Source organism: Triturus cristatus, chromosome 4_1, assembly GCF_964204655.1.
Source record: "Triturus cristatus chromosome 4_1, aTriCri1.1, whole genome shotgun sequence".
NCBI classification, from domain to species: Eukaryota; Metazoa; Chordata; class Amphibia; order Caudata; family Salamandridae; genus Triturus; species Triturus cristatus.
In genome coordinates this window covers 683,725,181-683,737,699 of record NC_140585.1, presented here as the reverse complement: position 1 = coordinate 683,737,699, position 12,519 = coordinate 683,725,181, and positions in this window count along the sequence as shown.

Genomic DNA, 12,519 nt, shown 5'->3' with positions numbered 1-12,519 from the left:
ACAAGAAAAGTGTGCAGGGTACAAACACCCTTACCCCCTAGGCCTGCTCAGGGGATCCCCCAAAAAGCCCCAGGGCCAAAAAATGATTACTATTTTTTTTTTAAAGCACCTGGGTGCACGAATCTGGACAAAAAAAAAAAAGAAAACGAAGGGGTGTATTCTCAAGAACTTATCGCTGAGTTAGCGGCACTTTACCACAGCAAAAGAATTATCATCTCATTCTCAACCTGGTGAAAACCGCCAATATCGCCAGTTTTCCAACAATAGCTTCTTCAAAAAAACATCGCCACCAATGAGAGCGACAACTAATGCTAATGATATGCAAAATAGGCGTTCCTGTGCAAAAAAAACATGAAAACACAACTTCCCGATATTTTCAACAACCAGCGAAATCTGCAATGCGACTTAAAGACAGGAGATAGGTTACGTTAGCAGTAGGAATTTAACATCTCCCTTTTACTGGTGTAAAGCAGGACGATGATCTACAGTATGAAAAGGAGCCCAGCCCAGAACAACATCTGAAGACCTGCACATGTCATAGAGCTACTGACCATGCAGCTCCTACACCCAAGAAGGCTACAACAGCCACTGCCACCAACCCCAGGACCTCCCCCTCGGGGGGTACCACCCCCCTCCTCCTACTACCACCGAGGCAGCGCAGAACAGGACAGCAGACCTTCCCAAAATGGCATGGCCCCTCAGCCACACAATAGCTGAATGTTGGGAGACATGGGAGCCAAGTATGTGTGAAGGGGGCAAGTCACCAATCAATAACAATGCACACAATGCCAAGTGTAGCGGTAATGTGCTGGACAGACCTCACTATGCAGAGCATAGACTTCTCCATGTGTACATATACTGCTGGTGCTTGTATTGTTGTGGACAGTGGACGCAACCATGTTACTTCAGACAGTGGGGGACATCTCGGTCATGTAGCTGTCCCCGCCTGTAAGTGGAACCGAAAGCAGAGTGGGCTGGTCCAACGTACGCCACTCAGCGTAGAATTGTGAATAAATAGGCCGGGAGTCTGGGCCTGGTTCACTTCTGCCTCCTAAGAGATCTGGAGATAGATCCCGTCAGTGACTGGCTTATAACTATGGACATTGAAGCCCTGTACACGAGTATACCTCAACAAAGAACACTGGAAGTCGTAGAAAACATCATTCTACGCAGGCAATGGGATTTCATCACCCCCCAACACTTTGTCATGGAATGTGCCGAACTGGCCCTCACAGAAAACTTTTTTCAATATGAACAAACCATCTACTATCAAATAACAGGAACTTCGATGGGGAGCACCTTTGCCCCTAGTATGGCCTGTCTGTACGTCCAACAATTTGAGGATGACTTTGTCAACAATCCGGCGAACCCGTTTCTAAGTCATCTCAAGATTTGGAAACGGTATATAGACGATGTACTGATTGTGTGGAATGGAACAGAAGAAGATGCAACTGCTTTTGTACATTGGGTAAACTCTCAAGACAGACACCTAAAGTTTACTCATTCCATCCACAAGGACCACGCTATCTTTCTGGACCTGGACATCACACTCACTGGTAGAGGGTTTTCAACTAAAGTCCATAATAAACCCACAGACAAAAACAGTTTACTTTTATATGAAAGTTACCACCCAAAAGCCCTCAGACAGAACCTTCCGGTCGGCCAGTTTCTACGAATAAGAAGAAATTGTTCTGAAAAAGAAACCTATACAGAACAAGCGAAACACCTTGAGAACAAACTTATCGCACGGAACTACCCTAGAAAAATGGTTAAGAGGGCCAACAAAAGAGCAAGTAATAACCCCACGCGCAGTACACGCACAGATGACCACATTGGAGGACACTGAACAACCGAGACTCTGGGACCAACCACGTGTAGTGGGTCATTTTGCCTGTGGTATGTGCAACTCTTGTAACCTCACAAAAAACACCAAAGAGGTTGACATAGGAACTGGAAAACCCTGGAAACTCAATACATTCAGCAATTGTAATACGGAGAATGTTGTCTATCTCCTAACTTGTCCCTGCATGCTCCAGTATGTAGGTATGACTACTAGGAAGATAAGAACCCGTATCAACGAACACCGAAGCACTATCAGGTGCAAAAAGAACAATACTAAGCTGACTCGCCATTTCTCTGAAGCAAACCATAAAGAAACAGACCTTAGTTGGACTGTACTTGAAGTCATGAGAAAAGGGAAATCTGACCTTACAACCAACCTTCTTTTTAGAGAGCAACGATGGGTTTACCGCCTCCGAACCCATGAGAGGGGTCTCAACGACGATATTCCATGGCTACAACTGACACGATAGAAGGATCAATGTACTTAGAATACACTATCATTTTTCCAATGATGTATACGTGTTTTCATAAAACTCACGCTACATCATGGACTGAACTCATACATCACACTCTAGCACCCCCTGCCATACGCAACACCTAGTATGAGCATTAATATGTATGGGACGTACACACTCTGGCTTAATCTAAAGATGACTGTGATAACATTGTTAAGGCTTTATTCTTGACAGCGCCTCTTGACTACTGTTTGTATGGGAGCGATCCTTAAAAAACCACAGAAGTTCATTGTACGGGAGGTCAGTCATGCTTTTGATTATTTAAACATCCATGGATCCAAGAGTTGCGCTTGCCACTTATGACCCTGCATGAAGTATATTGATTACTCAACCGCATGATACAGAATCTGCTTCTCACGTGGCTTGCATGAGATCCTCACAATCATCGCATGTAATAATATCTCGCATACCCAGCACGGAGTTACCTCCACTCCGAGTCCAACATCCGGAGGATCGCGCCACCACCCCATGAGCACTCATTACATGTGCGTTTCCATGCCAACGATACATCCATCCGATTTATGGCCACGCCCCCCCGCATCAGTTCCTCCTATCAGAGCGGGTTTTAGAAATGCCTCTATAGTGCATCCTATGAGAGTACCCCTCCTTCGGCACACTATCGCCTGCACAGATCTCTCAACGCGTACCATTGGCCGCTAACACCCAGCCTCCTATCATCGAATCACGTGCGTCTCCAGAGACTCTCACACGCCTCTGTCCGACATCCTTGCTCCAGGCAGCAGTAGCCGGGGACACCGGGAATCATTTACGCGCTGTCGACTCATGCTAATTGTTCCGCCCTACCCAATTAAGCACCGGGAAGTAACCATTATATATTATCCGCCCGCTCCCTGTCATTCTCACATTCGGGAGGACGAGGAGCGGACGTATAGGTTGCAGGACGCGCTGATCACCAGTTACAGTAAGAGTGTGTCTGAAGTGATTGATGGTAGATTGAGCAAGACAGTATGGGTATGTGAAAAGGTGGAACGATACTGACTCACCTCACGAGTCTGGCTGAACATGATGATATATCCCTTTTTAACATAACGCTTTTACTGAAGAACTGTCTTGTCATGTTTTCTCTTACAGAGGAAACACAACTGTGGTTTTCTTCTACGCCTCTTCTCCCATGAGGCAACTTGTCCAAACTATTAGGGTAAGCCTGGTGACAGCACCGTCTGCCACCACATTTTCGCACTAGTGTACACAAATAGAGTGCCACCAAGTCACGCACACACTTATGTCACGCACGACACCCAATGCATGCATTGTTTTGTCCTTTTTTCCTCCCTCTTTTCTTTACAGGTACAAACGACCCAGCGAGTTACATTGTCTTTCAAAACTCTATTTTCAGGCTTCACTATTGGAAGCAGCTCTTAGACGGTGAAGTGTGACCTATGCCACACTCCCGCAGTGGTGAAACATTACCAAATGTGGTAAGAAAGGAGCCCAGTATTCTTTTATTTAGGTCCTGATGAATGCCGCGGACCCTTCGGGGCCACCCAGGCAGAAACATGTCGACCATCCACGAGATCATTCACTAGACGGTTGGGAACAATAAACATCCCAATCACCGTCGTACTTATATTTTAATATCATATAGTTTTCATCCCACATTAAAGAATTGCTACTGATTACTATAATGATTTTTAACTTCACTCACATAGTCACGGGCCGCCACTCCATCACTTAGAAGTGCATCCTTGTCGTCAAGTGTATGCCCGCCCTCCATCAAACGAAGGTTTTGGAGGGCGAGGACTGGTCAATGATGAAGCATGACACCAGGTGGTGTGTGAGACCAGTCCGTATCTTTTTGTGAGATGCCCACACTCACGACGTTCTTGTAACTCATTTGGGTTATCACACTAGGAGCAGCTCTTTTGTGATGAACATCACTTCTGGGAAGGCCAACGCGTCTGCCAGAGCGGCGGCCCTCACCCTGTCACGAGGCCACCGCCATGACCGCTGGCCTCCTCGACACAGGCCCCCTGTGAACCCAGTTGCACAGCACCGCAGAGTTATGTCTGTACAGAATACTGCCTTCAATATACACTGCGGACAGCAGGGCTCACAAGTCAGATCAAGTAGCGATTGCAGATGACACAGTCCAGTAGGCAAGAGACATTGCTCCCAGTGGGGCCCGCCCGGACCACGCATAATCGCAGGCTGTGCACACGCTGAGTACTTCAGGTGCCACTAACTCAGTGCACCACATGTCGTTGTCACGTAGCCTTATTGAGGCAGAATTAATTAGACAAAAGACATTGCTACCAGTGCGGCCCGCCCGGACCACGCATCATTGCTGGCTGCACAAACGCTGAATGCTTCAGGTACCACTAACTCTGTGCAGCTCAAGTGAACGCCACGTGGCTATTGGTCCTTGCTGACTACTGCCTCCAGCCTACACTTCGGTTAGCAGGGCTGACAATTCAGATAGAGTCGCGATTGCAGATGACGCAGCCCAGTAGGCAACAGACATTACATCCAGTGCGGCCCACCTGCACCACGCATCATCGCTGGCTGCGCACACGCTGAGTGCTTCAGGTGCCACTTTCTCAGTGCACCGCAAGTCATTGCCACGTAGCCTTATTACGGCAGAATTCATTAGGCAAAAGACATTGCTCCCAGTGTGGCCCACCTGGACCACCCGTCATCGCAGGCTGCGCAACACTAAGTGCTTCAGGTGCCACTAACTCAGTGCACCACAAGTCATTACCATGTAGCCTTATTAAGGCAGAATTCATTAGGCAAAAGACATTGCTCCCAGTGTGGCCCGCCCGGACCACACGTCATCGCAGGCTGCGCATAAGCTAAGTGCTTCAGGTGCCACTAACTCAGTGCACCACAAGTCATTACCATGTAGCCTTATTAAGGCAGAATTCATTAGACAAAAGACATTGCTACCAGTGCGGCCCGCCTGGACCACGGTTCATTGCTGGCTGAGCACACGCTGAGTGCTTCAGGTACCACTAACTCTGTGCAGCTCAAGTGAATGCCACGTGGCTGTTGGCCCTTGCTGACCGCTGCCTCTGGCCTACACTTTGGTTAGCAGGGTTGACAATACAGATAGAGTCGCGATTGCAGAGGGCGCAGTCCAGTAGGCAACAGATATTGCATCCAGTGCGGCCCGCCTGGAACACGCATCATCGCTGGCTGCGCACATGCTGAGTGCTTCAGGTGCCACTTTCTCAGTGCACCATAAGTCATCGCCACGTAGCCTTATTAAGGCAGAATTCATTAGGCAAAAGACATTGCTACCAGTGCGGCCCGCCCAGACCACGCATCATCGCTGGCTGCGCACACGCTGAGTGCTTCAGGTACGACTAACTCTGTGCAGCTCAAGTGAACGCCATGTGGCTGTTGGCCCTTGGTGACCGCTGTCTCTGGCCTACACTGTGGTTAGCAGGGCTGACAATTCAGATAGAGTCGCGATTGCAATTGACGTGGTCCAGTAGGCAACAGACATTGCATCCAGTGCAGCCCGCCCGGACCACGCATCATCGCTGGCTGCGCACATGCTGAGTGCTTCAGGTACCACTAACTCTGTGCAGCTCAAGTGAATGCCACATGGCTGTTGGCCCTTGCTGACCGCTGGCTCCAGCCTACACTTTGGTTAGCAGGGCTGACAATTCAGATAGAGTCGCAATTGCAGAAGACGCAGGCCAGTAGGCAACAGACATTGCATCCAGTGCAGCCCGCCCGGACCACACATCATCGCTGGCTGCGCACATGCTGAGTGCTTCAGGTACCACTAACTCTGTGTAGCTCAAGTCAACACCACCTGGCTGTGGACCCTTGCTGACCGCTGCCTCCAGCCTACACTGTGCTCAGCAGGGCTCACAATCAAGATTAGTGCTAATGCAAATTGTGTTAGAGAGTATAATCGGTTAAGAAGACCAAATGCTCCCAATCAGTGCAGCTCAAGTCAACATCACGTGGCTGTGGGCCCTTGCTGACTGCTGCCTCCGGCCTACACTGCGGTCAGCAGGGCTCACAATTAAAATTGAGTCTTGATTCATTAATTGTAGAGCCCAGTAGGCAACAGACATTGCTCCCAATGCAGCCCGGCCGGACCACGTATCATTGTTGGCTGTGCACACGCTGAGTGCTTTGTGTGTTACTAACTGTGCACCTCAATTCTATGCCACGTGCCTGTGGGCCCTTGCTGACCACTGCCTCCGGCCTACACTGTGGTCAGCAGGGCTCACAATTCAAATTCAGTCTTGATTAATTAATTTCAGAGTCCAGTAGGCAACTAACTATAACGTCCCTGAAACCTACACATTTCGACAATGTATTCCATGCATATTTCATCTTTGTTCCATACGCCTACACTGCGGTCAGCAGAGCTCACAATTTGAATTGGGTCTTGATTTATTAATTTCAGAGAGAATTGTACTCTATGTCCTCGGATTTTGTCAAGAGGAAGTGACAAAATGCATTCCTCGATGTCTGTGCTGACCACTGCCTGCCATCTACACTGCTGACAGCAGGGTTCACAATTCAGAACGAGTCATGATTGCAGATGACGCAGTCCAGTAGGCAACAGACATTGCTCCCAGTGCGGCCCGCCCGCACCACGCATCATCTCTGGCTGCACACACGCTGAATGCTTCTGATGCCACTAACTCAGTGCACCACAAGTCACTGCAACGTGGCCTTATTGACGCAGAATTCATTAGGCAAAAGACATTGCTCCCAGTGCGGCCCGCCCGAACTACGTATCATCGCTGGCTGCGCACATGCTGACCACCACTGTTGCCACTAACTCAGTGCACCACAAGTCAACACCACATGGTTGTAGGCCCTTGCTGACGGCTGCATCCAGAATACACTGCGGTCAGCAGGTCTCACACATATCCAATCCAATCCTGTCCTGCAAGGACATGCCATCATCGCTGGCTGTGCACACGTTGAGCTCTGCAGGTGCCACTAACTCTGTGCATCACAACACATGGACCCTTTATGATTGACTTTGTGCTGTAGACACCGGACGCAACAATGTCACCTCATGCAGCAGGAATATCCCGAAAGGGACATTACCATTTCTTAACATCAGCATGCTCATCTCTGGTGCCCTACCTCAGTGCACCACAAGTCATGGACCATTTACAATACAATCTTTTCTGTCTGATTTAAGATCTGGTACTCCTACCTTTGGTGCACCACAAGTCATGGACCCTTTATGATTGAATCTCTGTGTGTGATCCGATTATCACTGTTGTAGTTGTTGCCAGCACCAACCATTCCCTGAGGGCTGGCTTACACTCACCCCACATGCATCCAGCACAGACGTCACCGGACATGAGACCCTGGTAATAAAAAGGGGCCGAGCGCACGTGTCCGTAGCCAGTTCCACTATCTAACTGTGTTCATTATGTATGCATGATTGCTCTGGTCCCTACCACATTATATTGTACTGTTGACTGCGCACGCAACCATGTTACCTCTGGCACTGGGGAAGACCTCGGTTATGTAACTTTGTCTGGGTCATTAAATGAGTACATGGGTAGAGACTGGATGATTAGAGTACTGCACGGAGAGTGTATAGTGAATTAATAACTGCTTGGGGATTGGCAGAGTGATAGGACAAGTACATATGTTGGCAGAGCTTAACCCCCGAGCACAAGCTTGGCTCTAATTGGCTGCCAACCAGTGGCAACCCCGGCGGAGCATCAGATTGCAAACCAAGCCTTGGGAAAGGCCCAGAATCCTGTCTGCAAGATATTCCCAGCCCCACAGCTGGGTCATTGACATACGGCGGATAGAATCTACGGAATTCTCTAAGGATAGTGGAGTGGGCAGAGCCGGCGTACGCCAGTCAGGAGCACAGCTAGAGCCACATTTCTGGGGGGGCTGATAAAAATTTAAGGGGGGGGACCTAATTCTTCCAGTCATAGGCAGAGTGGAAATGCAGGGGCTCTAAGAAGAAGGGAAATCACCACAAAGCCTCATTTACAAGAAAATAGTCTTTTAAAGACCTGTGAATTACTCGGGTGCCGGTCTGAGAGCTGCGCACCCAGCGTGTTCACACTAGGGGGCCGCGCTGAGAGGCACGCACCCAGCGTGTTCACACTAGAAGGTCGCGCTGAGAGCCACGCACCCAGCGCGTTCACACTAGGGGGCCGTGCTGAGTGCCCCGTTAGGATAGCCACTCCAAACTTTTCTGAAAAAAAAACAGTCCACTTCCATTAATTTATATTTGCCCCAATTCTTGAATGTACTTATTAATCATTAGGCCGTGCGGTCCCCCTTCCCTTGTCCACTTCTTGCCTTGTGGACCCCATCCCCAGGGGCCTGTCCTCTTCGTTGGGGACCGTGGGGGGAGCCCCAATGCCCCACTGTCCCAGCTGGCTCCCCACCTCCTGCAGGAGCCGGCATTGCTTTTAGGCAAGAGGAGCTGCTAACATACAGCTCCCCTTGCCCAAAAGCAATCTCGCAATATAATTATAGGATTGCCCCTGGAACCTAGCCCACCCGGGGGCTCATTTAAATGAAGTGGCCTCATTTAAAAAAAACATTTTTCATCTGGATTCACGCACCCAGCGCGCATTCTAATGTTTTAAAAAAAAATTTGCCTGGGGGTCCTTGTGGGACCACCTGAGCAGGCCTAGGGGGTCAGGGTATATCTACCCTACCCCCTTTTCTTTTTTAAAAATCTTTTTTCGACTGTTTTCTTGTGAGTCGGTTCTACCGAGTCACAAGATGGCTGCCAACACTTCCTGGTTTGGAGTGTTGGCAGCCAATCACAGTGAAGCTCGTGCTCGTGGCAGCCAATCAAGTGGTCGGGAGGGTGATGAACCCACCGCTGCCCCAGGTATAGAAACTTTTATGTTTTGAATTTCTCAGCAACTACTGAACGGATTTACACCATTTAAAAAAACAAGTTGCTTTCTGAATCAAGCACTAACTTTTTGCCAAATTTGGTATAATTCCATTCAGCAGTTCGGGCTGTAACCTTGGCTAACGTTTCCTATGAGAAATTGATTTTTTGGCTTTTATTTTTTGAATTTCTCAGCAACTACTGAACAGATTTCCACCATGTAAAAATAAGGTCACTTTCTGAACCAAGCTCTACCTATTTGCCAAATGTGGTGTAATTCCGTTCAGCAGTTCGGGCTGTAGCCTGTGATAACATTTGCTATGGAAATTAACATGGAGAAAACACTTTTTCAGACCCCCCTTTTTTCTCAGACCCCGCTTGATGAATCACCCCCAAACATTGAGGATAGGAGCTGACCTGAGATTTGGGAGAATTTCGCGAACATTCGTCAAATGACGCCAAAGTTATTAGCAAATCAAAAAATGCTTTTCCTATGGAAACTAGGTTCTAACTATAACTACATACTGGCGACATCCAGTAGGTAATATATATACATATATGTGTGTGTGTGTGTGTGTATTACCTACTGGCGGTCGCCAGTAGGTAGTTATAGTTAGGACCACGTTTCCATAGGAAATCCGCAACATTCTATTTTGAATAACTTTGGCGCCGGTCGACGAATCCTCGCGAATTTTTCAAAATAGGTGGGGCGCTACGCTACGCTCCTACCCTGAAAGTCTCGGGGGGATTCATCAAGCGGGGGCTGAGATAAAAGGGGGGTCCCAAAATGCGTTTTTCCCATGCATTTTTCCATAGGACCTTTAGACACAGCTACAGCCCGAACGGCTGAACAGAATTTAATGAAATTTGGCAGAGAGGTAGTCCTCAGGTCAAGGAAGTGCCTTTTGTAGGTTAGGTGTAAATCTGTTCTGTAGATTCTGAGAAAATAGCCTTTAAATCAATATATATATCTGAGCCAGCTTACGGTGCGCTTACGGTGCGCTTACCGTACGCGTACGGTGACGTGCGCGAGCGCGATTCTGATTGGCTCTTACATCTTAGTAAACATTCGAATCGGTCGAAACCAGGAAGCGGCGCCCGCCATTTTGTGTATTTCACTCCGGTAAAAAAGGGTGATATCTTGAAAAGGGGGCAAGGAAGAGAGTTACAGACCCCCTAACATTTGTAAGGGGGTCAAAGAAGGACAGAAAAGTAAAAAGAAAACATTTATTGATTTTAAAAAAAATCACGGGGTACGCGTATGGTAAGCTCACCGTACGCGTACGGTAAAAAAAATAAAAAAAATAAATGAAATGCAGATTTAAGTGTTTAGATATTAGGGGGCTCTAAAAAGAGCCGTTGTGTTTATGAAGTGATTTTTTATTGGTACCTACAAGTAAGTACCGATGCAGAGTCTAAGGTTCAAGAGGAAGACTCTGTTCCCTTCATCAGTGAAGTGTACACCATCTCCTCTATGTCGTAACGCAAGTTGTTGTGGTAAATGGAACCCATACCATAGTCACGGAGGAAAGCAGAAACAGATTTGTTGACGTGCTTTCTTGCTTTGTCAATCTGCGGACAAAAATGATTGGACCAGTTCCATTTTTGCCTTTGGCATATGTTAGAAAACACAAAGGCAGTTTTAGGGAAAAGTGAAAACAGTTGTGCAAAGGTGTCCTTCATAAGCATTTCCAGACCTACCCCAGTCAAAGTGCCTAGGTCATTGCCACCACAGTGCACTATTATGAGGTCAGGGTGTTGGATTTGCATGAAGGATTTCACCAATGGCATCAATTGGTGCCACTTTAACCCTCTCTGACCAATCCATTTAATGTCTACATTTGGCAAAGCAAGGTCTCTCACCATATCTGTTTTCTCTGCATACTTTTCACTCCAGAAGACATAGCTGTACCCTAAAATCCACACTGTGAACATCTTCAAAGGAGAACTGGATGCACTCAGGAGGTGTAATTCAGTAGAATGGTAAAAAGAAATGAAAGACAGTTTGGAAATGGAGGCATACATATTTTTTTTATAAAAAAAAGAACTGATTGGCTGTTTCATACCATTCTAGAATAAAAACTAGGCTGTATGTGTAAATTTATAGAAGCATGTTTTGTATTGGTACAGAAAAATGTGTTACTAAAGAACAGTACTATGGATTTGCTGTTAGGTTTGAAAAGTCAAGCACTCCTGCTCTTTGGAATTGAAACATTGTTTGGTGAACTTCTGACCTAATTCTGCACAGCAGTGTTTCAAGAGCTGTTGCTATGGTAGCAGGCAGAAGTCAAGTTGGGGGAAGGGTACTTTTGGAAAAGGGTTGGTTTTCAACCAATAGAAATGTGTGATTACATTTGAAAAAAAGGGGGAAGCACTGAGATTTGAAATTAACATGTATATGTGTGGACAAAGAGAGGGAAAGTTTGCCATTATCTGGTTCTGCTTAGAGGAGAGAGGTGTACAGAAGAGAGATCCTGGCTCTGATAATCTGCTGTTTGAGTGCCACATTTATTTCACAACTAACTAATTTTAAAGGTGAGTTTAGAGTTTGAGAGGGGATGTATATGGTAAATTAAGAAATGAATAATAGAATTGGAATTCCTTTTGTTGAAGTTGTGTTTATTATTTTCTGTTTTGGGAGAAATTTAAATGTGAGGAACATGTAAAATAATATGGACTAAGTTTTCCCGAAAATTTAAGGTGTACTGGTAAAAATAAGGAATACTTTAAGGGTTTGAGGTTGCACTCAGTAATGCAAATACATTCAGCATCAGTGAGGCTGGTTGCCCTTGCTGGAGTGTAGTGAGTCACCCAGGTTACACATGTTGCTGGTCTCAGAAAGCTGTTTGGTATTGCTCTGGTGATTTTACATTTGCATTAGATGGAAAGGGGGAGGTTTTTTTTTAATGCAGAAGCAGACTCTTAGCACACAGCCAGCTGCTTATCCTGTGGAATCATGCATAGTATTCACAACCGAGTGGGGTTTGAGGTTTCAGTCAGTAATGCAAATACATTCAGCATCACTAAGGCTGGTTGCCCTTGCTGGAGTGTAGTCAGTCACCCAGGTTACACATGGTGCTGGTCTGAAAAAAGCAGTTTGGACATGTGCTTTTATCAGAATCTGAAAAGTGGATTCATAATGTGTCAGTCTGTAAAAGTGTTTATCACTTGCCAAAAAAAAGAGTAGTAAGTGTGCTTTCAAATTGGCAAAGAAATTTCGTTTTGTGACTAATGTGAAAACATGACTCTGTGTGCAAATAGGAATTACAGGCAGAGATTTATTGCGTATTGCTCTGGTGATTTTACATTTGCATTAGATGGAAAGGGGGAGCCATT